Here is a 6000-nt window from a genome sequence, read left to right as displayed (position 1 = left end):
TGCAACTCTATCCCAAACTGCCTGCGGAAATTGCACCATCTGTCGTATTCCAGGTCCGGCATATTTGGTTCCCAAGTCTCGCGTAAGATCGGCGGGATCGACGTACGGATTTTCGTGTTATCGAAATCCTCTGACATTTGCTCTTGTGGGTGACTTGCTTCCCCGATCGCATAGATTTGATGATATTTTGAAGTTTGAGTTTCGTCGGGATTGGTGACACCGTCATATAGATCGGCGAAGACCTCCCTGACAGAAGTGGGTCTGTTGATGAAGCTGAAGCTATCGACGCTTTCTGAGTCGCTGCTTATATTGGAGTCTGCAGACGACTCGAAGGACATGGTGCCGAAGATCTTGGCGAGTTTTTCGCTTGCTGCAGTCTTGATGAAGCGTGGCAGCGAAATCTCCTCGCCGCTCATCTCAAACGATGATTCCGAAAGATCGGAACCGACCGCCGATGATCCCGATGAAATCGGAATCTCGAGACGATGTGATCCCTCTTTTCTGACGCGGAAGTGGAACTTTGCGAACGTCATCTCCATGGGCTCCTCCAGATACGCATATGCATCCAAACGGGAGGGCGGATGAGGAACAAAATCGACTAGATCAGTTTCGATCCGTTTACCTCTGTCCAACGTGTTGCTTGCCACCGAAGACGTCGACGATCTTGAACGTGCCATCGAGATCAGCTCCTTGCCGCCTCTAATTCCCACAGACGGCGCCAATTGACAAGTTATTGACTTGTCAATGCCTACGGGTTGTAGACTAGGGTTTAGTTGGAAGTAGAGGGCAAGTAGATCTCGAGGGTTCAGCCGGAAAAGTACTCGACTGCTAGAAAACTAGGGTTGTGTTGACAATGAAATCGATCCCTTCTTTCTCCCTCGACTCCCCCTTATATAGGAGGTGGAGCCGAGGGTTTCGTGATGTACAAGTTTACATAGTCCGGGAGACTCTTTGAGTTCGTCCCGTAATAGTTACAAGTCGAATATTCCTAATACAACTCTATATTTCCAAGCTATCTCTTAATTGGGCTTCCGGGCTTCATAAACTTCGGGTTGTGGGCCTTCTATAAACCCTGGGTACTATCTTCGGCAGACCCATTAGGGATGCCTATGTCACCAGCCAACACAATCTTGATCAAATTATTGTAAAAGTATTGTAAGCTAAGATCAAAGTACTCTAAACATAGCCATGATAAATATAATTCTAACAATAGAACATAGCAATTATGTTACAACATAGAAAGTAACTCAAACAAAAGATCATGAATAATAGCGCATTGAAAGCAACTATTTGTTTTTGAGCATAGAGAAAACATAGCAAAGTGTATTCAGTTTGTCCTTCATGAAATAGAAAAACATAAATGCATAGACACCTTTAAAGTTCAAAAGGGTGACTAGATACAAATAGTTTGAGAATAAGCAATAACATAATTATGAACCAATCAATAATAAATTTTGGGGCTATGCACATTAGAAGATGAAGACTCAACTTAAAAGTAAAAGAAAGGCCCTTCACAGAGGGAAGCAAGATTACTCATGTGCTAGAGCTTTTTATTTTGAATAAAACAGAGGTGTTAAAAATGTATTTTGAGAGGTATGTATATCTATGTCAACGAATGGCATCAAATGGTCTATCATCCTTTCATGTTTAATGGCTTCAGAGTGGCTCCCATAGAGAGAAAAATAAAGTTCCTCTTCTCCTTTGTTTGAACAAGCTAAGTTCATGATTTCTCAAGCCCACAGTGTTAGGAGATTTATTTGATTATTTATTTATTTTATATTCAGTGGGTTGGGCACCCGTTTGCCTACTCTTTTTGCAATATTAGGGACTAACACATTATGCATGCTATTCAGGTATGAAGCCAAATAAACATGAAAGAGACAATAAAGCACCCAACACTTCCTCATGAGCTGAAACAAGAACACAAAACACGTAATAGCTTTTAAAGGTAGCACACAAGCAATTTACTTTGGAGTGGCGGTGAAATACCACATATAGGTAGTTATGGTGGACACATTTGGCAAACTTTGGTTTCTGGAAGTTGGATGCACGAGTAGATCTCATACTCAGTATAGGTGAAGGCTAGCAAAATACTGGGAGCGACCAACTAAGAGAGCAATACTGGCCATAATCATGCATATCGACAAAACATTATTAATAAAAGCATAAAGTGATACTACAAGTCAAAAACTAAATGATCATAGAGGCTTGAGGTGACTGGTTTGTAGTCATAACATGGTGTAAACATGTGTCAAGTCAACCCAAATAAAGCATCAAAGGAGAATACCACAATATTATGCTTTTGTATGATGGAAACAACATATGATTCTTTCAATGGCACATTAAGCACTCTCAACTATTTGAGACAAGTCATGCTACAACAATAACTACTAAACATATAATTAAAATATCATCTAATAGGACATGCTAAAGTCTAAACCACAATCTAAACAAACTTTCTTTTGTACCACTATAAGCATGAAATATTCTACTCTTCTCCAACACCAATCAATTTATTTGAAACAACTCTCATAGATAATAATCAATAAAGACCAGAGAGCTAAGCATACCTAACTAAAGAAAACTAACAAGCTCTGGACAAAATACGAGTGGAAAACAAGAGCTACATGCAGTACTAGCAAAATAGAACACTCGCAGAACAATAAGAGTGAAAACTAGAGTGTTCTATGCAATGAAAATGGAGTGTGTCATTCTCCAAAATAAGTAAGCTGGGATCCAACCATATCTGCAACAAACAAAACAAAAGAAAACTAAAAACAAAAATAAAGACGCTCCAAGAACAACACATAGTATATGAAGCAATAAAAATATAGTGTCTTGAAAGATGACCTGATATTTTTTGTTAATGAAGAAGGGAATGCCTTGGGCATCCCCAAGCTTTGACGCTCGTACCACTTGGATATTTCTTGGGGTGAAATGGGAATCCCCAAGCTTTAGATTTTGTCCACCCTTCATCTGATCACATCATTCTTCTCTCCCTACACTTGAAAACGTCCTTCATACGAAACTTCACATAATTTTCATTAGCAACATTAGATCAATCAAAATAACAAATCCACTTTGTTCTGTTCTAACATAATTCAAGAATTTGTTAAAACATTAGCTACTATAGCAATTTATTTTAAAAGCTCTTTCTCTCAAAAGAATTAAAAAAGAGGCAAATGCAAATAGTGGTAGAAATCTGTCAAAACAGAATAGCAGGTAAAGATCGGTTTTTTTAGAAAATCTCCTGTTGCACAAATCAAAAAGTGCAAAACTAATGAAAGTTAGATAATAACCCGGGGCATGTTCTCAAAACTTTTCAGATCAATCCGACGTTTTGGATGAGAATACTATTTTTTTGGTGGCAGTACAAAATCTGTTTCAGGACAGCAACTTTTCCAAATCTTACCTTCTTCCTAGAGGTTATCCTTGACACAAAAACGAAATAAAAAGTAAAAGAGAGGTTATTACAGAGGTAACAACTTCCAAGACTCAATAGAAGAAAAAATACAGAAATAAAAAATGGGTTATCTCCCAAGAGTGCTTTTCTTTAATGCATTTTAGCTAGGCTTGATAATTTTAATGATGCTCTCATGAAAATAGAAAATGAAGTAAAAAGAGCATCAATAAGAAAATTCAAAACACATTTAAATCTTACTGATACGTCCATTTTGCATCACTATTCTGTATCATAATTTACTGTTATTCATTGATATATTTCGTATTTAGAGATGATACTTATGTTATTTCACCTATTTTGCATGTTTCATGATTATTGGAGAATCGCTCACCGGAGTCAGGATTCTGCTGGAAAAAGCACCGTCAGATTGCAATATTTCGGAAGATCAACAATTGACGGAAATTACACTGAAGATCTTATTTTTCCAGAAGACGGAGCTAGCCAAAAGGAGGAGCCGAGCAGGGCCGCCATGGCCCCCCATAGGCCGGCGCGGGCCCTGGCCTGGCCGCGCCGCCTTGTGGGGAGGGGGCCCACAGCCCCCTTCTGTCGCCTCTCCTTCGCATACTTCTTCGTCCCGAAAACCTAAGCTCCGGGGGATAGTCGCGAAGAGTCACAGCCGCCTCTGCGGGGCGGAAAACACCAGAGAGAAAAGAGCTCTCCGGCAGGCTGAAATCTGTCGGGGAAATTCCCTCCCGGAGGCGGAAATCGACGCCATCGTCACCGTCATCGAGCTGGACATCATTGGGATCATCATCACCATCATCTTCATCATCATCACCGCCATCTCCACCGCTGCACCTCATCACCGCTGTAACATCTAGGGTTGAATCTTGATTGTTTGATAGGGGAAACTCTCCCGGTATTGATTACTACTTGTTATTGATGCTATTGAGTGAAACCATTGAACCAAGGTTTATGTTCAGATTGTTATTCTTCATCATATCACCTCTGATTATGTTCCATATGATGTCTCATGAGTAGTTCGTTCAGTTCTTGAGGACATGGGTGAAGTCTAAATGTTAGTAGTGAATTATGTTGGGTAATATTCAATGGTTTGATATTTAAGTTGTGGTGTTATTCTCCTAGTGGTGTCATGTGAACGTCGACTACATGATACTTCACCTTTATGGGCCTAGGAGAATACATCTTGTATTCGTTTGCTAATTGTGGGGTTGCCAGAGTGACAGCAACCTGAACCCCCGTTGGTATATCGATGCAGGAGGGGTAGCAGGATCTCAGAGTTTAAGGTTGTGGTTAGATTTATCTTAATTACTTTCTTGTAGTTGCGGATGCTTGCAAGGGGTATAATCACAAGTATGTATTAGTCCTAGGAAGGGCGGTGCATTAGCATAGGTTCACCCACACAACACTTATCAAAACAATGAAGATTAATCAGCTATATGAAGCGAAAGCACTAGACTAAATTCCCGTGTGTCCTCAAGAACGTTTGGTCATTATAAGTAAACAAACCGGCTTGTCCTTTGTGCTAAAAAGGATTGGGCCACTCGCTGCAATTATTTCTCTCGCATTTTACTTACTCGTATTTTATTTATCTGCTATATCAAAACCCCCTGAATACTTGTCTGTGAGCATTTACAGTGAATCCTTCATCGAAACTACTTGTCAACACCTTCTGCTCCTCGTTGGGTTCGACACTCTTATTTATCGAAAGTACTACGATACATCCCCTATACTTGTGGGTCATCAAGACTATTTTCTGGCGCCGTTGCCGGGAAGTGAAGCGCTATTGGTAAGTGGAATTGGTAAGGGAAACTTTTACTGTACGTGCTGATTTTATTTCTGTCTGCTGCTATAATTCATTATGGAGAGATCTTCTCTTGAATTTCTATTTGGGAAATCTACTACTACTGCAAAGGTAGTGGATGAGGTGCCAGGTGAGAAAGAGGTTCCATACAAAATACCTATGAAAATTATTGAACGTGTTTTGGATAACTGCTATGAAGGGGATGGAACTGTCCATCCTGGAGATCATTTACTGTTTTACATGAATTATGCGGTTTATTCAAGTGTGCAGGTATTGCTATGGATGAAGTTAGGAAGAAACTATTCTCTATATCGTTGTCTGGTAAAGTGGCGCATTGGTATAAATTACTGAAGAATGGGGACTCTCTTGATTGGAAGGATATTGTGCCTCTATTTTATTCTAAATTCTATCCTCCAAGTGAAATTCACAAAGACCGGAACCGCGTATATAATTTCTGGCCTCGTGATGGAGAGAGTATTGCCCAAGCATGGGGGAGATTGAAGTCTTTAATGCTCAAATGCCCCATTCATGAGCTTCCTGGTAATATCATCATTGATAATTTCGATGCAAGACTTTCTTTTCAAGATAAAACCTTGCTGGATACTTCTTGTTCTGGATCATTTACACGCAACAAAGAAGAGTTTAAAAGGGACCTTCTTGATCGGATTCAGGAAAATACTGAAGGATGGGAGAACGACAAAGATAGAGAGTTAGGTATAAATTATGATTATGAATGCATTTAACTTTTATGGATACTGATAAATTTCGTAAT

Source organism: Lolium perenne, chromosome 4 (assembly GCF_019359855.2).
Source record: "Lolium perenne isolate Kyuss_39 chromosome 4, Kyuss_2.0, whole genome shotgun sequence".
Classification (NCBI taxonomy): Eukaryota; Viridiplantae; Streptophyta; class Magnoliopsida; order Poales; family Poaceae; genus Lolium; species Lolium perenne.
Note: the sequence above shows the minus strand (reverse complement) of the source record.